Source organism: Coptis chinensis, chromosome 8 (genome assembly GCF_015680905.1).
Source record: "Coptis chinensis isolate HL-2020 chromosome 8, ASM1568090v1, whole genome shotgun sequence".
NCBI classification, from domain to species: domain Eukaryota; kingdom Viridiplantae; phylum Streptophyta; class Magnoliopsida; order Ranunculales; family Ranunculaceae; genus Coptis; species Coptis chinensis.
Window position 1 is genome coordinate 74,344,237 of NC_141463.1, and position 23,273 is coordinate 74,367,509.

Genomic DNA, 23,273 nt, shown 5'->3' on the forward strand with positions numbered 1-23,273 from the left:
TTTCTAACGGGCCAAAAAATTTTTCTACGTTCTAAATCCAAAGGAAATAACTTGGTTTGTAAAATCTCATCCACAATAGCTTTAGTGAAAATCGTTATCTAACAAACTAGTATTCCAAGAATGAGAAACATTATCAATCACTTGAAAACATATCTACCAGAGGTCGGGGGTTGGGTTGAGTCCAAAAGGCTTCTTAAAATGAAGAGAAGGGATCCGTTATCATCCCAAATGCTAATATTATTACCATCATTATTCTCCAACAATGAAGGTGAGAGATATCATTTCTTACCTTGATAATGTTCTTCCACCACTTAGAAGCGAACTACTCTTTTTTCGCATGCAAGAAATGAACATGACGATAATATTTAGCCTTAATAAGCTTGACCCGAACAACTCGGGCTCTGTCAAAGAGCTTCCAACATAACTTAGCTATAAGAGCTTTATTTTGAAACCGGAATGCTTGAATCCGACACCACCCAAGCTTTTCTTCGACCAACAAAGCTGTTCCCAATTTAACAGATGTAGCTTATGACTACCATGTTCATTATGCCCCACCAGAAATTAGCATTTATCATGTCTAAAGAATGGCAAAAGCCTTAGAAAACAAAGTGGTTTGCATAGAATAAATAGGGAGAGCAGATACTACACTTTTAATGAGAGTACTACCCCGCCATAGACAAAAACTTGTTATTCCAGGTTGTTGATCACGAGAGAGCACATTTTTCATAATGCGAGAGGTACTAATATGATTAGGTTTCACCCGGGTTAAAGTCTATACCTAAATAAGAATTACTAGTATTAGCTAAAGGTATTTTGAAAATCTTAGAGATAATTTTTTATGCTTATGATGCAAGTTATGACTAAAAATCAATGAAGATTTACTAAAATTGACAGATTGACCGGACATAGCACAATATTGGGTTAAACTATTTAAAAATTGATGTGCTTCTGCAATATTAGCATGAAAATAAAACAATCATCAGTGAACATAAGGTGAGTAAATGAGTCTTCTTGATCGAGAAATATGAATACCATGAATATGCTTCGGTTTAAGAGAGGAAATCTTCCTAGATAAAAACTTCGAACATAAAATGAAGATGAAAGGGGATAAAGGATCCCCTTGTCTAAGACCTCTAGACGCAGTAAATTTACCAAAAGAGGAACCATTAAGGTTGATGGAGAAGGAAGTAGAGGTTAAACAAGTTGTAATCCAACTAATCCATTTTCGACAAAACCCATATTTCTCCAGCATCTTCAAAATGAAAGGCCACTCAAGTTGATCAAACGCTTTATGCATATCTAATTTTAGGGCCATACAACCATGAATACCTTTTTTCTTTTTTAGCTTGTGAAGAATCTCATGCAGGATGATAGTATTATCTGAAATTTGCCTCTGCTTAACAAAAAGACTGCATAGGAGAAATTAGCTTTCCTAGAAAGGGCTTAAGCCTGTTAGCTAGAATTTTAGAGATGATTCTATAAACAATATTACATAGACTAATAGGTCGATAGGAACCCGACTTTATTAGGATGAGGTATCTTAGGGATGAGAGTAATATTTGTGTGGTTAAAAGATTGTAACAAATTATTATTAGTGAAAAAATCATGTATAACATGTAGTAAATCATTTTTAAGCGATCCCAGTTATCTTGATAGAATAATGGAGTAAATCCATCGGGGCGGAGCCTTACACGGGTCCATAGCAAAGAGAGCATCATGTATCTCGGATAATGAGATAGATTAGCGTTAGCAAGTCATTATCTTGATCTGTAATCATACTTTCTATATAGGGGAATATGGTGGGGGATGGATGGAGTAGAGGAGGCAAAAAGCTTTTATAATATTCAACAATATGAACACCAATATCTTGCACATTATTCAACCAAATATCGTTTTCATTTTTTAACAAAAGGATTTTATTTTGATTTCTCCTACCATTGGCTATATTATGAAAACATTTTGTGTTATTATCACCCAAAGAGAGCTTTAAAAACCTGGATTTCTCTCGCCAGTAGGTTTCCTGTTTAAGGTTAATCGCACTGATCTTGTGTTTGATCTCATTTTCTAGAGCAATTGTATTATATGAAGGATTAGATAACTGAATTTGACTTAAAGTTTGTAAAAGATGTTGTATTTCGAAATGACTTTTGTTGAAGTGAAATTTATTCCATTTTAGCAGCCCACTCTTAACATAATTCAGGTTAGTAAGGAAAGTAGAGGCCTGAGTTATAGGAGACCAATTTTGTTGAACAATTTCTTTGTAGGAAGGATCCTGTGTCCAGGCACTTTGAAAATAAAAAGGTTTCCGTGTTTTAGCGCGCTTTGGATATGAGTCAAAAAGGATCATACTATGATCAGAGTGAATGATTGGAAAGGTGAAAAGAGTAGCATTTGGAAAAGATTGAAAAGCAAGTTCATTTAAAAAGGCTTTATCCAGCCGCTCTTTTATTAAACTGAGGAGGTTTTGATTGTTAGACCAAGTGTGAGTGACTCCAGAAAAACCAATGTCCTGGATGTTGGCATCATACACTAAGTTTGCAAACTCATCGGAAGATTTTGAATGGTGATAAGGTTTGCCAAATTTTTCCCATGGCTGTAAAAGTTCATTAAAGTCCCCTATCAAAAGCCAAGCATCCGTCATGAAACATTGTTGATGTCGAAGATGTTGCCAGAAAACAAATCTTTCTTTTGGTTTTGGTGGAGCATAGATGAAAGAGACAAAAAAAATTGAAGGATTTTGAGGAAAAGATATTTTGAGGAGGATGGATTTTGTTCCTGAAGAATCTGCTATTAAAGTTGAGACTATTGAAGTGGATAAGGAGACTATGGATATGCATGCTGCTCTTGGTATGGGTGATTTAGAAGGTGTTAGATCATCTTTAGGATAGCTACCAAAAAAACACTAAAATTTTGAACAAAAAAAACACCAACAACTTTAGGAGCAACATCAAAATTTCACTAAGCAACTACGCGGTTTTGCCAAAACCGCCATATAGCCCACGCGGTTTTGCCAAAACCGCGCCACTAAAGCCCAACTGACAGGCCCAAGCCCACGTGGTTTTCAGAAAACCGCGCGATGTTCAGAACACCGCGTGCTATTTCTATATAAACAGCTCCAAAGCCGTGCAGTTTAGTCACTTTCACCTCTTCTCATAATTATAAAACCCTCTCCTTAGTTAAAAAAAAAACAAAAACCTACCTAAACTCTTAAAATTTGATATAGATCCTTTTGAACCTTTCGACGGTGATGATTGGCAATACACGCATTTGGCGACATTGGCGATGAGGGAGAAGAACCCGAGGAAGTAGAATCTGATGGGAGAAGACGATTGGGGGAGAAGAACCCGAGGATGTCGCGCCGACTGATAGACATCCCTATGTACTGGAGTATCAGATGAACGACTTCGATTGTCAATTTGCACCTGGAGAAGCACTTGATATGGAAGTTGTGTCTTTTACACGTGATACAAAACACGTGTCGAGTGCAGTGGCTAATACTCAAGTAATTAATTAGTTTTGATTAAATATTTTGAATATTAACTAGTTGAGTTGGACAAATTAATTATTTATCTTATACGCATTATTTTTTTTCATAATATCAGCATGTGGAAGGTTATTAAGAGTTTGGATGAGTTTGTACATATTAGAGATAGTATTTTGTCTACACCCTTGGGTCTTTTGGTTCTGTGGATTATGAGAAGGCTGATTGGGTAGTGGTCATAGCTTTAGTAGAAAGATGGTGGAGTAGAACTCATATATTTCATTTTCCTTGTGTAGAGTTAGGATTTACACCACTAGACTTCACTATGATTTATGGGCTGAGTATCGGTATAGGCCAACAGATACCTTTTCATACAAATTATGAGAATATGGATAGTATGCTTATGAGTTTTCCTCATTTGGGTGCGGATGCTTATGATTCTTCTGGTATTAAGCTATCTCATATTAAGACTGCATATATGGACCCCCTCTTAGATCCTGATACACGAGCGGAGTTAGTTTTGACTGTTCTACCTGGTAGTGAGGGTGCTGATGTATATGTTAGGGCTTTTTTGATGTTTTTTATTGGGCATGTTCTGTTTCCCAATGGTCATTCTACGATCTCTGATCTGGTGAGATATTATGCTTATGTATCTGATTTGCATGCTATGAGAGATTATGACCTGGGTAGCTCAGGATATGCCACATTGATAGCGGCGTTAGATAAAACTTCCGCATTTATTTGGAAGTAGAAGTCCTCGATTACTTGAGATTCACAGGACTTTTAGAGATTTGGTTTTATGAGTACTTTCAAACTCTTTGTCCTACCATAGACATGATTGCTGATACTCGCCCTAGATCTGGTAGTTGGTCAGGGCCTCACTTGACTCATAACAGGGGGCAGATTAGAAATAATGTCTGTATGGCTCGTGCTCAGATTGATATTAAATCATTGTCATCTATTGAGTGGAGACCTTGGCATTTGACTACTGCCTTCACTACAACAAAAGGGGTCTGTTGCAACGCACTCTTTCGCCACGCCTAAAATTTGTTGCAACAAGTCATCTTTTACAACACCGTGTGGCGTTGCTAAAGGTCATCCGTCTTAATAGAATTTTGATTTTGGGAAATACCTAGAAGACGCCTTGAGCGTTGCAAAACTGTTCACTTAAATTCATACGAAAAATAAGAAAAATAATTAAATTGAAAATGTTTATTGTTGGCAACGAGTGTGGTGCTGCTATAGATTAAATATCTATTGCAACCCCTTTGCCGTCACTGGTAATTCTGGGATAGACTGTGTATGCCCTTGTTGCGACGTTTTTGGTGTTGCAAATGTGGGCTTTGGTTTGGGCGAAAATAATCCTTTTTTGCAAATATTTTTCGCTCCAAATAGCTCGGTTCGTGTTCCACATTTGAAGTCATAACAAAATTAGGAATACTAAAAAAAAAAAAACATGTTAAAACCCTAGATTGCCGTCTCTCTCCAACTAAATCTAAACTTCTTTCCTCTATCGATCTCTAAAACTCATCCTCTCCACATCTTCAAAGCTTATCTCTCCTCCACCCCTCAACCTCAAGGTGAGAAGAATTGAAAAGTCATTGACAAAATCAAAAGATTTGTTTTTTTGTTCCCTGCCCTAGTTGAAATTTTTTTTTTTTGTCTTGATTGATTGTTTTAACTTTAAAGTGGGGTTTTGGTGTTCTTTGCAGTGATTTGTGGAGCCGGTAGAAGAAAAGCTTTCGAATTGGGGTTTTTCTACAATCGGTAAGATATATTGCTTTGCTTTTGATTTTGGGTATTTTGTTTTTGTTTTGATTTGTGATATAAAGAACAAATCTTTATATTTCAATTTGAAGGAATTTTGGCGTGTATTCTATTTCAATATCAATCTTTCAATAGTTTGGCTCTCATTATAGTATGAGAATTTTTTACCCATGGCTCTCATTATAGTATGAGAATTTTTTAACTTTCGGATGGTAGTGAGCACGAGGTAATTATTATTCTGAGAATGCAAATATGTTTTTATATGTGTTTGGTGTGTTTATGTGTGTGAATAAGGATAAACAAAGCCTGTATATGTATTAATCTGAATTGTGGAGTGTAGGCTTTGAGTTGAAAAAACTGTTGTATTAGTTGAGAGATTATGATTTTCATGATAGTTGGTAAGCTGTGAAGTTGGTATAAAAGGCGGAGTTTAGTTGTTTGTGTTGTATTCCTAGTTGGTGATATCCTCTTGTGTTGCTTTACAATTAAATGGTGATTAACAGAATAAAAAGTAGGACAAATGAATATATATAAAGTTTAACTTTATAGAGGTTTCCTTAAATTGCTCTGGTGCATTGATATGTTCGTTGTTGTAAGACACCATTTCACAGTTTGAAGACTTATAGACTGAAATTCCTAACTGAATATGGCTGGTCCATATATAGGCTAAAGAATATGCCAGTAAGTTGCATGTTTATCTCATTGAGATGAAACAGTATAGACTGAAAAGCAATTCTAGTTGTGCTTATGGAGGGGGCACAATGTTGTGTCTGTTGCATGTTTATCACCTTGCACTTGCAGTGCGTTAAATTACCAAATACTCCAAATTTCTTAATGTTCTTAAGAGTTCTCCGCGCTCAAGAGTGCGCTTAGATCAGTGAATTAAACAAATGATCTGTAATAACTAATAGACTACGACAGTGATACATATTGTGAAGTACATAACACAATTATTTATTGCTAAAAAAATCTAGTAAGGATACTTTACACTTGTTAATACATCATGTACTCTCGACGGAAAATTTTCAGATACTTTATTGAATCAATATGATATTATAAATTTTGAATTGAATCGAAAGAACCGACCCACGGCCTGGTCTGAATTCTGTCTTGCCGCCACATGAGTCATAAGAAATATCTTAACCATTATATCCTCAAACTTGCAGGGAGTTTAGTTGTTTACCCTATTTAATATTCGTATTAACTTGTGTCTTGAACTGGTAGAAGTTTTGTCACTTTGTTGCTTCTTTGTTGTCGCGGATCACTTAAGCTGTCGGTTTGAGCTATGGGTAGCTTATCTTTGCAAGTATTTAGCTTGTCTACTCGAACATCTTCACACTTAGTCGACTCTAGAATCATAACGTCCATGGTTGTAGCCCCCTTTGAAGTATCTTTGGGGCTCGCGGTCTGAGGTTATCTTTTTGAGACCCGATCGATGGAGTTCTATTACGCCCTCCCCTAGCCTGCTTGTTATTGGCAGACTCCTTGGCTTAACTTCCGAATCAATCTCTTTGTCCCCGGCTTATTCCCAAATCAAAGCTACTTGCTACCTATCCCTACAACTACTAAACGCTATGGCCATAAAATCCCAGTAGACCGCTGCTCTCCTCCTTGCCCGCTGCCTCCTTCTTTATCGGTGAATCGCACCTAGAAAAGTAGCAATTATATTAGGATCACCCCAATGGGCATCTCTACTGCTACCCCCTAAAATGGAATTGGTAGGAATGCTTTCGTTCAAATGGAATCGGGCGTGACTCGCTCCAACTTCGGCAATAACCACCCAAAGGTAGGAATGCCGTGAACCCTGGAATTGGCCGAGATGCTGCCGGCGATTGAAGGAGTTTCATGCTTGCTGATAGCCTGACTTTCCGGACTTTCTCTCAGCGGGGGCTAGGAAAAGCCTAGGACTTCAACCGCTTTCAGTGACCTAATTTCTTTCTCAAAACCAGGCTTAGATTCCGCTTGCTTACAATCCATCCAGTGAGGCACTTACTTATGCCTTCGCTTGAAGTTCTTCCTCTTTCCCTTTTTCAATACCTAGTGCGGGGAAAATCGGTACGAAAGGTCACTCTCGGTTCTGAAAATCTTGCTAAATCATTGTGGATAAGAGCGGGCGGGTCTAACGGCCTTTTGAAGAGGCTTTAGTTCGGTTAAAAATATCCCCGACGGGTATATAGGTCAGTCGGGGACAAGGGCAAGGAAAGAACACGGGAAGTTTGAACTTCACTTTGCTCGTTTCTCTGAACAAACCCGAAAAGTACTCTAATTAGTGATTATACCTATTTTAGGTATCATGCCTTAGCTGTAAAGAGAAATGGGCATCATTTACGTGGTCTTTTTTCTTTGCTTTTCCGGCATTTTTTGGTTGTTGTTGTCGGCCTTTGGCGGCCTTGTTTCTGGATCCGATCCTCAAATCTCTGGTGAGTGCAACCAGCCTTTATTAAGTAGGTAAAAGGGGTAAAGGGGCATCTATTCAAATAGGTCTTTCTCACTCATGTTTTAAAGCTTTTGGAAGGCGAAATAATGAGAGCCGTTACCGCGAAAGATTAGCGAGAAATTGATCCACAAGGGAATATCGGACGGATTCGCGGAGAAATCGTGGATGCTTTGAGGCGGGGCATTGCCTAGAATCCTTTTCTCTCTGCGGGCTTAGGAAAGAGAATTCGTTAGCTCGATTCTTCCTTGTCCCTGGGCTGGATTGGATAAAACACCGAGTTCCGTCCGTTAGCACGTCGGATGGGCGACTACTTTGACTTACCTAATGGGGGTAAAAGCATATGGTTCCCCCGACTTTTGGTGGTACTATTTTGGGTGATATTTTTGCGACATAAAACATTCTTAAAGTCCGTCAACTATCTAAGCTAAAAGATCAACTCTACAGATCTCTCGTGTTCATTCACTAGTTGAAGTTCTTGTGCCACTTTCTATTTTGAAGTGATTATCTTTGGTAAACAAGTGGAATAGACTAAGGTAATTACCTCGGACCTATGGATTACTTGGGGATCGATTATCACTACTCTTGAACCTGATATGAGCGATTACCCGGCATATCATGCCCTTTGAACTGAGATATATATTTCATATATTCAATATCGAGGAACGTGTCAAATATCTGAGTAAAAGCCTTCATTAAATTAAATTGCAGAACCAATAAAGAAACAAAAATCCAATACATGCACACAACCACGAAACACATGTTAGATACAAAAGATGGAAAGTATATTGAACACTAGTGAATTAGAGCATACCTTTACACATCTTTAGATTCACTAAAGGTATATATCCTCGTCACCTCGGTTGCTTCCGATCTATATTTGTTATTCTAAATCATCTTGCTAGCATTTTTAGTATTTGTAATTACTGTTATTATGTATCATATTAACTTGATGGATTTTTTTTTTTTTTTTTTTGCTGATGGGAACATCAGCTACAAGCATTCTTTGCTTGTAGGATCATCTGTCCTCTCGGTTTTGTTCTTATAAGAACCTAAGGAGTGAAATTTGAACATAACGTCACTAAATCCCCATTTGCACTTGCACTTGCATCTCCACCATAACAGGCTCTTATTAGGCACTTGGTTTAGTTATATACAATGAGATTTCCTCTACTGTAGTGTATTTAATTTAACTATTTCTATTTTGATTGAAAAAATTGTAAATCTAATAAACTGCCATAACTATTGGAAAAAACTGGTTTCCGTAAACTGCCATAGTTATATACAATGAGCTTATGGGTGAATTATGTGCTTGCTGGTTTCCGTAACGTGTGTGCATGTTTGCTAAGATGACTTATGTATTAGAACCGAGTTACGGTGATGATTCTTTGGCCCTTTTTCTCTGATTTTGGTTACTTTTCAATCTTTCTATCATGTGTATGCATTTTAAGGACAGTAGAAGTCTGGTTGAATGCAATCTTGAATACAAGACCACTTTGTGAAGTTAAATTACACATTGTTTCTGGTAATTGTTCGTATATTCTTATATGCATGCCTAAGTTAATTTCTATCAATAGTGGTGTAGGAAGTTGGATTGTTAATGGACTGTCCTTAATTGGTTAGTTTAAATGTTTGGGTTTTCTTATTTTGTGATGTACAATTATTATCTCGTAGTAGGGAACACGGAAATGGATAAGAGTTGGATGCAATTGCCAAATAGGTTTTGCCCAGTGTATCAAAAAGGAATTAGGGATTAGCTTGAGAAGTAGTCATGAAGAGCTACTATATAAATAAGATATATACATTTTTTATCTTTTATGATTAAATTTGGATCACAGCAAGTCAAATATAAGTTATATTGTGGATCACGACAAGTCAAATTGTCCTTATCTGATAGTTTCAATTATTCATATCAGCTTAAGTATGATAATAGATTGAGTGATTTCGCGATATTTTTTTTCCTCATTTTAATCTAGTAGTGTTGTTTTGTTCTACCATGTGGCGTGTACAAGTATTTTTTTCCTTTGGTAAGATATGTTTCCTTTGCCATATTTATTAAAGGTGCAACATACTTGATTCATGTTTTCTTCTTTGATTACTAGAAATGGATAAGAGTTGGATGCAATCGCCGAATAGGTTTAGGCCTGACTATAAAAAAGGAATTATAGATTTTGTTGAGATTGCTCGTGGTCATACAGACAGAATGGGAAGGACTAGATGTCCATGCAAACAATGCAAAAATAGGAATTACAAGCACATCGACGAGGTAAAAGACGATCTAGACCTTTACGGCATGGACAAGAATTACACCCGTTGGGTTTTCATGGAGAAGACTATGAGGAACAAAGTGGCGATGATGATGATGATGTTGGTGAAGGGGTACAGTTTGATGGACTGGATGACATGTTTGAAGATTTGCGGGCTCCAATACATATTGATAATCTGGTGCCTAATGTGGAACATAGGGAATCGGGGAGGTAATATAGATCCATTTGATGAACTTTTGAGTGAAGCACGTCAACCTTTGTATCCGTATGTAAATCTTCAAAGTTAGATTGTGTCGTGAAGTTGCTTCATTTGAAGATAATTAATCATTGGAGTAACAAATCATTCACTATGATTCTCCGGTTGATTAAAGCAATATTACTGAAGGTGAGAGACACTCCCAAAGTCCCATTACGGCCGAAGGCATTAATCGTAACTTGGGACTTGGTTATATCTCAATCCATGCATGCAAGTATGATTGTGTGTTGTTTTGGAAAGAAAATGAAAATCTTCAAAATTGTCCGAATGTAATGAGCCGAGGTATCAAGTCTTGAAGGCAAGACTAAAAAATACCACGAGAAGGTGTTGCGTTACTTTCCACTTAAACCAAGGCTCAAGAGGCTATTCATGTCGAGGGTTAATCTTTGCAGATATGAGATGGCATAAAGAAAAACTTGAGCATGAGGAGAGCGTGCTTAGACACCCAGTGATTCTAAAGCTTGGGGGTGATTTTGACAAGGAACATGAGTGGTTTGCCAATGATCCTCGCAATGTTAAGCCTTGGTCTCCATGGCGATGGATTTAACCCGTTTGGTAATATGAGCACCAATATAGTATGTGGCGGTAATTGGTTATGCCATATAATTTACCACCGGGAAGTGTATGAAAGAACCATTCACCTTCATGTGCCCTCTTGATCCCGGGCCTACATCGCTTTGGGAATGATATCGATGTCTATTTGACCTTTGATTGATGAACTAAAAGAGTTATGGAATGATGGGGTGGAGGCGTATGATCAAATAGCAAAGGAAACATTTCGGTTTGCATCTTTGCGGTGTTATGGACTATAAATGATTTTCCAAAGACTAGGTAATTTATCCGTTGGAGCCGGGAAGGGGAATTGCTTGCCTAATTGTAACAAGGATCTGATTTCCATGTATTTAAAGAATGGCCAAAAGTTGTGTTATATGGCCAATCGTCGTTTTCTGCAGCCAAAGGCATCCTTGGAGAACTTCGTGGCAAACACTTATTTGATGGAAATAGGGAGAGCGGGTTGCCACCTCTGAGTTGTCTAGGGATGAATTGTTATCCAGGGTGAACTATGTAGAACCTCTTCAGAAATTCGGAAAAGCCGCTTAACTAACAAGAAGAGAAAGCTTGAGATGGAGTTGAATTGGACAAAGAAAAGCATATTTTTGAGTTACCGTGTATTGGGACACTCTTAAGCTCGACACAACTTGGATGTTATGCATGTTGAGAAGAACATCTGTGACAATGTAGTGGGGACATTGTTAGATATAGATAGCAAAACAAAAGATTCAGTAAAAGCTCGATTAGATTTGGCGAAAGTGGGTATAAGAAAAGAGTTGCATCTAATCCCAAGAGGTGATAAGTTTGTAATGCCGCCAAACATGCTACACATTGTCATCTTGAGGAGAAAAAATCTTTTGCGAGTGGTTGAAGTCGGTGAAGTTTCCCCGATGGCTATGCATCTAACATTTCTAGATGTGCAAATGCTAAAGATGGTAAAATAACAGAAATGAAAAGTCATGATCTGTCATGTGCTCTTGCAACAACTTCTCCCAATTGCAATCACGTGGTTTTGTGCCCAATGATGTAGCCATTGCATTGGTTGAGTTAGGAATGTTCTTTAAAGAGTTATGTTGCAAGACTTTAAAATTGGAAGTATTAGAAAAATGGAAAAGGACATTGCGGTGATACTTTGTAAGCTCGAACAAATATTTCCTCCCCGCATTCTTTGATGTAATGGTCCATTTGGCTATCCACTTGCCACGTGAGGCGATACTTGGAGGACCAGTGCAGTATAGGTGGATGTATCCTATTGAAAGGTGAGGTTTACTGTTAGTAATTTATTTAATTTGAAATTAGCATGTTCAAGTTTTTATTTACTATATATATATTACATGTGTGTGTTATATGCAAACAGGTATCTACACACGCTAAAACAATATGTTCGAAATAAAGCTCGCCCCGAAGGTTCATTCTTTGGGCGTGTATGTAGACACCGAATGTCTCACGTTTTGCTCCATGTATCTTCAAGGAGTTGAAACTTCGGTTCAATCGTGAAGAACGAAACTATGATGGTGGTAATGAGAATCAACAGGTTGGATTTAGTGTTTTAAGCACAAAATGTTCGGCCTTTAGGAGCCTATACAAGTTCCATTCTTGATCCAAAAGACTATGCCAAGGCTCATTACTATGTGTTGAATAATTCTGAAGAAATTTCAACATATTTAGAGTAAGTTTTATTGCATTTAGCTTACCGAAGTCTTTTTATCATCATCAACTACTCACGAGTTATTAAGTTTATATATATTTGATATGCATGCAGTCAACACATGACAGAGCTTGAAATGCAAAGCTCACACAACTTACATGAGAAACAAGAAATGTTGTTTCCTAGTTGGTTTCAAAACATGTAAGAGCTCAGATTGCTACTTTTTATACAATGGTTATGAACTTGGATAATATGCTAATTATGTTTTCCTAACTTGGTGTACTAATTTTATGAATAGATGCAAGTATTGCTTGTGAGAACTCCTCTGGCGGCGGATGAATTATATTCATTGGCATGTGGGCCTGATAAACGTGTGAAACGGTATATAGCGGATGCATTGTTAATGGGATTAGGTTTCACACCAAGGATCGAGAAAAAAATCTCCGAACCCAAAATAGTGGTGTTGAAGTAAAGGGGGACACCAAGGAGAAGAGATTGACTTTTATGGTGTGTTAAACTGATGTTTTGAGGTTAGTTATCTATTTGGGAATCGAGTTTATCTTTTCAAATGTGATTGGTATGATGTTGGTAATAATAGGGCGGGGATTCAAGCGGATGGTCACTTTACTAGTATTAATGGCTCCAAGATGTGGTATAAAGAAGACCGGTTTGTCTTAGCCACGCAAGCATGTCAAGTCTTTACGTCGATGATACCAAATTAGGTGTCGGTTGGAAAGTTGTGCAAAAGACAAAGCCTCAAAGCGTGTTTGATGTTCGAGAAAAGAAGAAGCGGTAGTGATGTAGCATATCAACGGGGAAGAGCAAGTTGGGGTGAATATCGACAATGTCCAACTTGATCAAACTCATGAAACAAGCAGCGGCCGGGTTCAAAATGCACCATTCACACCCATACGTCTAGATAGGGAGGATTTGGACCCAAACGAAGTTGATGCTAATGTGGTCGTGGCTGCTATGGAAAGTCATCAAACCGATAACAATTTCATTATTGACGAGGAAGATGATGAAAATAGATGACACATTAATAGAGTATTGTTCTCGAGAGGAGCATGTAGGTATCCATTGATGATGATCTGAGACATTGACTAAATGTTAATGAAAAACTTCATTATCTATTTTGTATGTTGGTAATCTATATATATATATATATATATATATATATATATATGTCATGCATTCACATTAAGCGTTAAAGCATATTCTAGCTAGGGCCGGGTTGTTTGGATTGCATTACATTAAGTGATAGTTTTGTTGTTGGATCTATTTAGGTGCTAAGTCGGGTACATGCTTATATATTAAGAATTGAAACTCTCCATTTTAATGCTATATTAATTTTTTTATATATGACTTTTAATGTGCTTTATTATTGTATTTAGATTATGTGCCATTTGATATCAATTGTTTTTATCAAATTTAAGTTTTCGTGTATATAGCTATGGCCTTGAGTGTGTAACTTCGACGAAAGTGAGAGCACAACCAATGTCAGCGGTTAGCGAAGTGAACACATCAAGTATTGGTAATAAGATTATATTTTGGTTTGTTTAATGCATTGGATAGTTCAATAATAAAAAGACTAGGCATCTTTTTTTTCTTCTTTTTATGAATGTTTTTTGTTAACAGCTCCAACTAAGAAAAAAAGAGGCAAGGCTATGAATAAGAAACTCATTGATTACAAAGCTGCTACTGGTCAAAACCTAGGATAGAGATCCACAAAGATCATGCAAGACACATTGGGAAGGTGGAGTACTCAATTAGTGTGAGGAGATTGGAGTAGTAGCGACAACATGGACCTCTTTACAGGGATGATTGGGATAAAGTGGAAGAGGATGTGAGAGGACCATTCATTGATCGCATTAAGGTAATAAAGTTTTATTTCTAGTTGCATGGCATATCGGAGAATGATTCCTTGTAACTTTGTAATGCATTTCTTGTAGGACAAGTTTGATGTGGATATGCAACTTCCACATGTGAAGTACGTCGTGGACAAGATATTAGGGAGCTTAAGAGGATATAGGTGTCTTCTTCACTTGCACTATAAACGTTTTGGAAATGATCACGTTGTACGGCGAAAATCCTTATAGTGGCGTGGCGCAAGATAAATGGGATGCTTCTTTGTGATTGGTTTTGAAGGGAAGATTTCAAGGTATGATAGTTTACTTATTAGTCTCCTTTAAATGGTTATTGTTGGCTGGTTATTGTTGTGATTGGTTTCATGTGTTTTGAGGAAATTAAGGAAATCTAGAAGAGGATATAATTATATTTTTTTGAGGTTGAAGTGCTAGTCCGGCTATGTTCCAAGGAAATGATTGTTCTAATTTTTTTTTTTTTTTTAAAATTTTGAGACCCTTTGTTTTCCTCTTGACTTGAGATTAGGCAATAATGCAGCTCTTTACATTTATCCCATCTTAGTTCAAAGTTGAGTCCAATGAGCCACTGATTATATGATTATATTATTCAAATACAACTTGTAATACAATATTCATTTTACTTGAGAAAATTAGCGGCGAAATTCAAATAATCGGCAAAAGCTCTCAACAAACCATTGTCTTTGGTTCAAAGTCATTTCTACATTTCTTGAGGGAATCGGTATATTTTTATTTACATAATTTATGTTGCTTTGGAGTTGTGTACTATTATTTAAAATAAATTATCGTTTTCAAATATTTTTCAAATAGCGACTCTGAAACCCAACAAACCGTGGGAAAGATTGAATTCTACCGTCCGAACCCACTTTAGTAGTAAAGGGATGGACTAGTCCTGTAGCTCGGAAAATTATGTAAGTTAAATGACTCTTACTTGCTTTTACCATTGCACTTTAATTTCATATATTTATCCCTAGTTTAAACTTACTGAGCCGGATCGACAACTTAAAAGTTGAGTCCGAGCGTAAGGTGGTGGTGAGCCAAAGGCCGAGGATGAAATTTTTAGTCTGATATTGGGTGTAAGATCTGGATATTGTAAAGGCCTTGGGCATGGTGTCATGCCACCATCAGCTAGAAGGATGAGATCCATTCACTTAGAGGAGGAAGTGCAAAGGAGCGATCTTTGAAGAGGAAGTACAAAGGGCGAGGTCGAGGAAGGCTGAAAACGTAATGACGAGCTCACTGCTGAAATGGTATCCCAAAGAACTAAATTGGAAGAGGTTTTGGCCGTTCAAGCTAGGATGGAGGCTTGGATGCTACAGTTCAGTGGAGGTTCTCAATGGTACGTAGTTTGAAAACTTTAAGCAAGTAAGAAATATTGGTATCTTATCTTCTGTTAATGATGTATTGGGTTTTTTTTTTCTTTTTTCACACAATTAGGGATATATGATTGACAATTAGGTGTACACATCGAGGCATTGATAATTCCTTGAAAGCTTGGTTTGTCTGAACCTTTAAGACGTCAGATAACCAGCACTAATTCCTACACTTGATCGGTCTCATATGTTACCTTAAAAGAGTTGGTTCAACATGCATGGCTTAAACGCTATTCTAGAGCCCAGCCCTTCCCTCGAGCATTTTTGTTGATGGTTGAGCTTCCAACCTTCCCCGATCCTAGCCTATCCATCTCGCCCTTGTTCCTTTCGCGGTAGTGTTTGTTTTTTGAGCTTAGGTTCTTTCCCCGAGCCCCCTATTAAACAGTAGCAAAGGATAGATGGAATAGCCGAAGGATAAAGGTTAGGACAAAGGATAAAAGGTTAAAGTTTTCTGTTTTTAGTGTCATCATTCTTTGCTTCAAAAAAAGCTTGTCTTTGCCTCTGCATCGACCGCCCCCTCTGCTTCCTTTGCGCCTCTTGAAACAGCCATAATCCCACTCTCCACCGACCACAGCCGGTAATAATTTACTTAGAATAAGGATAAAAACATTACAAGTTCAAGGGGATAAGAGCGAGAATCTATGACCCATACATTTATTGGCCTAAACCATACTAGAAAAAAGAAAAAGCAATCTTGTTATAAGTCCTAAAAACTTCTCTTTCACGCGAGTCTATAGTAATTATTACTTGCATGACCGAACATAGATTTGATCTGAGATTGTTTTCTTGGGTTTGAGTTGCTAAGAGAAAAAAAAAATGTCAAGTGGACTTGTTAGGTGGTGGTGGTGGTAATAGCAGTTGTAGTAGTATAGTATGGTTTAGAAGAGATCTTAGAATTGAAGATAACCACACTTCTTTGTGGTGTGTAGAAGCAGGTCTTTGTGTGGTTCTTTGTTTTTATTTGGGCATCACGAAGAGGAAGGTTATTATTATCCGTGGAGAGTTTCTAGGTGGTGGTTGGTGAACAATTCTACATACACAGTCCGTATAATGGCTTTGTGAATTTTCTTATGGTCCCCAAACTGTGTTTCATGTGTACCACCCCTGATTATTTGTCTGGAAGTGCCAACCAAGAATTAGTGTGCAGGGAGAAACTTTAGGCATTTAGACCTATATACTCTAATTCCTGTGGAAACTTGTAGTGATTAAGATATGGTCGCAGTGGTTGGCATTGTCCCTAAGTCCTCTGATACTTGTGTCTTTGTTATAATTGGGAAAATGAATTGACAAAGAAGCACATGGCAAACTACATCATAACTTTTGTGACTTCTAAGTTGATGTTTTCATCAAGTAACTCTAGAATTTGTGATCCTATCAAAATAACTTACTTAAGAAACCCCCAACAATAGGATGCTTGCAAGAAACGTAGAAATGTAGACCTGTAAAACTTTAAGCATTTACATCAACATGTAATTCCTATGTACACATAAAACTTAAGATTTGTGTGCAACGGTTGACATTATTCCTATGTCTTTGTGGACTGGGTATGGTTAAAAGAAAGATTAGCCCATAAAACCTTGCGAGAAGGTTAAGCTGGAAAAACAAAACGATGAATAGGGTCATTTGTGGACTTGGGTATGGTTAAAAGAAAGATTAGCCCATAAAGGTTTCTTCTTGCTTTGATTAAATGAAAATTTGAAGTGAAGTTGGATATGGTTGTTTCAAGGGTGTGTTTAGTTTGGTGGATAATTGTTTGGGCGTGGTGGTTTTGGAGGAGTGAAGAACATTGGTTTTGGATATGTTGAATCAAGTTTTGAGGGGTTGTCCGGAGTTCTGGTTTTTCAACTTCATGTTTGTTTGTTTGATGAGTTGATGAAGATGAGAGGTGGTGGGGTTTAAGAGGGTTTGGGAAATAATTTATATGGGTGGATCTTTGGCGTGTAATAGTAATCTTGTACTTAATCGACTTTCTTTATTAGATTTCACATCGAGATGAAATAAGGAATGAACCTGGTAAATAAATGGCACCACAAATTATCATAGTTGTTTTATAAGTTTGCACACATCGAAGTGTTAAATCATACATCACGTTAGCAATGTTACCCGGACAAATAAAGACAATTTGAAGCAAGAATTTGCACATCTCTCGAACGGAAGAGCACCCGGTGAAAGAATCACTAATGAAACCAAAGGAGGTATGTCTAAAATTATAAAGAATTCAAAGAGGGAAAGTAGGTAGTAATATTCTTATTCTTCTTCCGAAGTTTTATCTACTAACAAAGAAAATATTTCCATAAAAAGAGTAGAATCCATTTTTTTCGCTTTATCTTTGTTGGCTCGGATGCAACAAACACCTTTCCAAAGCTTGATCCACTCCAAAGATGGCATCTGCGGCACAGGCGTGCAAACCGCGCATCGATGGCCCAAGTTGTTCCTTTACCATCTTCGCGAATCTCAATGACCACAGTCTCTGCGGTGATTGCAGACCTTGATAACTTAGCATGCGGAAAAAGGGACCACCTCCTCCATTAGTTTCACCCCTTCCCATTCCTTTTTCAAACCGCCTATCTATTGCGTTACCGTTCTCCTTCCTCCACACGTATGGCAATCCACTTTTACCCCAAGCCCAGGTGGTCGGACACAACCTTAGCACACATTCCAGGAGAAGACGTCTTCTTCAACAGCCTCCCACCTCGGCTTTCCTCCCCCAGATAACCGCAGATCCGGGGAAAAGTGAAGGTCCTATTATCTCTCGATTGAATGCCACATTAATTCCACTTAATGGCATCATTGTCCTTGCGGTGCACTGTTAGGGACCGATCCACATACCGGAATTCCTCATTTCTGCTTCGTTTTGAGTGGGTGCATCTAAGTCGGCCAAATTGAGCCACCGCCCCAAGATAAGATAGAGTACATGTCACCCCACTCGCGAGGCTGAATGGGTATCCCCAACAACAAAGTCTGCACCTGCGCAGCAGTAAGGGTCATAGAGTGTATTGAAGAAGAATGGCGTGGCAGAGTCCTTAGGTTCCAGATGTCTTTTGGGCCACTGCATCCACTATTTGGCCCTTATCATCTCTTTTTGCGGGAACACAATCATCATCAATTGATACAATATACTTTTTGCGGATACCAAATAACCGAAATACCGACCGAATAGCCCGAAAAGAGAATGCTAGTCGTAGCGAGGCCCACACGTTTGTCTATATCAAATTTGGTGTACACCTCATGATTGAAACCATCCGGTATCTTGAGGTCCTCCACAAGATCGGGTCTTTAACGATTATCAAATGAAATCGTGAGAAGATTCTTCTCCATTCCTCCATGAAGGAAGTAAGGTCGAACGCTTGTCGCTTATAATAGCGATGTCGACTTCGCCATCCTTGATAATTGTATGAGAAGACATTTTCTAGAAGATTCTTTCAAAACCCAACTTTTCCTCCACCAAAACCAGCTGCAGTCCAACTATATCCAAAACTCTAAAACTTCTGGGCACCCCTGTATAAACGTATCACGCGTGTAAGAATGTGTCCTCCGGGATGGCCGATAAAAGTAGTGAATTAAATGAATGCTTACATGGGAAGGACGAGGGAGATGATGTCTTTGGGATATTAAGTCGTCAATACAAGACAAAACTTCGTCCTTCCAAAGAGCTATAAACACCTCCCCGAACCTGGAGTCACCCATCCAAAGAACTTTGCAAGCTTGTTCAAAGTCCACATCACCTCTGAGCCTATAGCCCGACTTTCTACTTGGGTCATCAATGAAGATTTGTACCAACATCAATAAGCTGCCGCACTGTGGTTTGATCCAAATACCTTTAATCATATTTGCCCTCGTCCCGCTGCAGCTATGATGATGTCCTGCTCCACGAATAATGCTTTCGAGAATCGATTGGTGCGTGAGTGAACTCCATAAAGAATGGCATCCGCTTTGAGAAGAAGCAACGCCACCGTAGTAGTCCAACTATATTACTTCGACCAACTACCACGCCCTTTTGCTCTTTTACTTATGCCACTGCGTGATAGAAGTTCAAGGCAACCCTTTGGTGTACACGGCTGAAATAATGGATCTCTGCCTTTCATACCAAGTTTGCCAATGTTCAGAGGATGAAAACCATCTACATCCTTTTCAATGCTGATTTCATTTAAGACGTTTTCTTCATTGATATGTGCTTTTTGTAGTTGAGCTTGTTTGCTTGATTTACTTGATGTTTAACCTTACTTATTTTATTGTTTCATTGGTGATAACTTTATGACACGAGGTTTTTTAATGGTTTGGCATTTACATGTACAATTTAGATCAAAATCTATTAGTTTTTTGCTATTTTGTCTTCTTATTTGATCCTGTACCTTCATGAATGTGATCGAAGTTATAACTTTGATAAGTTCTTTCTAAGCTTTTGGCTATGGGCACCAATTTACGATATAGGAGGTGCATAGTTTCACATGCATTGTCAACTTGAGTGTGTATTAGGTTTATTAATGTTTCTAATAAATTTACTTACGTGATTTTTTTTTTTTTGTTATGCAGTTGGTTGATTTAGTCGCCGAAATAGTAGAATCAAGAAGAAGCTCGAGTGGATGCTGCTCAAATTAGCATGTTATAGACATTATTTGTGGAATTTTAGTTTTGAATAATTAGTCCTAATTTAGTTGAACGTTGTTAAGATTATGTGAGACGATGTTTTTTCGCAAAAAATAGTTATGTGAATTCTTTAAGATCTTTTGTATTGATCGAATGGTTTAGTAATGAAATTCATTTTGTTATGATTTGTGGTGAATTGTTATAGGGTTACTGTGTTCTATAAAAATTGTTTTGGGCAAGATTATGTAAATGAAAATGTACAGTATATATATATGAATTGCACCATTTGTAATGCTAAATCGTCCCAAATAAAGTGTGTGCTTTTCTCGAATTTATATCATTATGACAATTTTGGTGTAGCTAAAAGATTTGATTCTACCGTAACGTAGACACTTTTTGCCACACTTGGTGTGTCGCTAAATTTATGGACGTCTGTTGCCACGCCAAATGTATAGCTAAAAATTCAAACTTTCCGCAACGGAAATAGTGTAGCAAAAGGTTGCCTTTTGCGATGCCTAGTTGTGCGGCTAAAGGTATCACTTTTGCACGCCATCCTAGTTGTTACAAGCTCTCTTTTTGCGGCCAAAGCCGCAAATAGTTTGAAATAAATTTGCAATTAATTTAATTTTCATAAATGAAGTAGCAACGGAATTAGTGTATTAGCAATGCCCATAGGCGTCGCAACAAACTAGGAACATTTGCCACGCCACTTTTGGCGTTGCATTTAAAGTATTTGAGACGCTTTTTTTATGCCTTTGCAACGCCATCCGGTGCGTTCGCGACAGATCTTTGCCACGCTCAAAGGCACCTTTAGCGATGGGGTATGGCGCCGCTAAAACATGCTCATTGTTAGTGCTTTGGCGATCCAATTTATGCGGCAAAGATGCTTGTGTGTTGTCACGTCCGCGAGTTATGTTTGCCGCGACGTGACTATATGGTTTGGTCCCGTGGCGGCGATGATGTTGGAGGCGGATGACCGGGGCGTTATGGAGTTCCATGTGCTCCCATGCGGATGTTAGTGATCGCGAAGTCGTGGGGTAGAATTCAAGTTCATGAAGTTCATGTCAGTGGTGGTCCTTGGCAAGATGCGTCTTCTTTTGTTGTTGAGCAGACTGCTGATCAGTATTATAGATGGTGGAAGTGTGTCTCCATGGGTCCGTTATTGCCCCCTGTTGGTCGGGTTAGCAACTTCGAGTTTGTGGGCCTGGAAGGGATGAGACGTGAGCTACGTATTCCTCATCCACCACAGCCTATTTACAACCCACAACCTCTAAATGCATATCATCTAGCTCCTGTGTTTGCCAGTAATCCTCAGATGTTTGCCGTGTGTGGACCTGATGGGGATGCTACTTACATTTCCATTCCTGAGGTGCCTCGTGCTCGTTGCCATGAGTTAGAGCCGCAGATTGATCAGTATACCACGGCGAGTTTAGTTATTTTATTTTTCTTATTAATTATATATATAATATGTACTCACAATGTATTTTTTTGGATTTTCAGGCTGAGATTCGGGAAAGATATGAGAACCAAATTTGTATGTTTGATGGGATGAAAACTGCCGTGTATCATTATAGCCAAGAAAGGGAGGAGGCAAATTCTCAGACATACCAGCAATCCCAACGTGCGTATGGCGAGACTCGAAAAGCATACGAGGATATTCAGCAGGTGTACACGCAACAACATCAGGGATATAAGGAACTTCATGCTGAGGTAGTTAACCTTCGTGCAGATAGAGAAGATCTTGATTCTCAGGTTAGGAACTTAGATGAGCAGCTTAGGAATATCCAAATAGAGAGAGGAGAGAGATCGAGTGGTAAGGGGTTTAGGAAGAGAGCTAAATAAATTTGATATAATATGATAGGTTTTGGATCATTTTTTATATTATATGATTATATCATAATCATAGATTTTAGACTGCATAATCATAATCATAATCATAGGTTTTTAATTTCTTTAATTTTTTCAATTTTGAATCACAATTCTTAATTTTTTAAATTGCACAATTATTAATTTCTTAACTTCTATGCAAAAGTCATAATTTTTCAAGTTCTATGCACCACAGTTCTAATTTTCATAAAAAGCGCACGCGGTTTTGCCAACACTGCGCCCATAGAAGCCCAAGCCCACGCAGTTTTGCCAAAACCGCGCCATAGAAGCCCATTTAGCAGCCCAAGCCCACGCGGTGTTGGGAAAACCACGCGGTTTTGGGAAAACCGCGTGAGTGATTTGATACAGCATCTGGAACCAAATATTGGCCGATTTGGTGTTTGGTTTGGTGTTTTTTTGGTGTTTTCATCAACATGTAGCTCTCCTGAAGTTGAAAAAACACCAAATTGTTGGAAATTTGGTATTTGGTGCTAGGTTGATATCACTCCTAAAGATGCTCTTAGTAGGCAAGCTGAATGTATTATAAAAAATTACAACCTCTAAGATCCCTAGTGTTTATTAGCTTTCACTCCTCTTTCTCTTCTCTCCTTTTCTCCTTTTTTTCTTTTTCTCTAACCTCCTCTCTCCTTTATAACTTCTTTCTCTCTTTTCTAACTCCTCCCTATCTTGTGGTTCGTTGATCCCCCTTTCATCCAACGTTCTCTACCTCTCCACGTGTCACTTCGGTCTCCTTGCGGTTAGGGTTCCGCGGACCTGATATACTGCAGCATGTCTTCCTTTTACTATTCCGCACCCGGCCCACTTGCCACAAATAACCTCCCATGTTACGAATATGACCACTACAGATGCCCTCTCTCGGTCCCATTGATAGTTAGCGGACAAACAATGGGACTGAGAACGAACTTTCCCCATTCCCTTTTTCCTTTCACGGTATATCATTCTTCTTTTACGTTGTCAGCTCCCTTTCTATTTCTTGGCACGTGTTCCGTCTTTATTGACACGTGGGAAAGGCGCACGTGCATATAACATGTCTCTTTGAATTTTGAGGCCCCACGTGTCACATTCCTCCTGGTTCCTTTCTCGATGATTAACCTTTTACCCCTATCACTTCGAATCCCTCTCAAACTTCTCTCTTCCC

General features: G+C 38.3%; 1 pseudogene; it reads right to left on the minus strand.

The window, feature by feature from the left end:
- Positions 1-17,908: 17,908 nt before the first annotated feature.
- On the minus strand, positions 17,909-21,610 carry LOC147482976 (putative UDP-arabinopyranose mutase 5 pseudogene; annotated as a pseudogene).
- Positions 21,611-23,273: the final 1,663 nt, after the last annotated feature.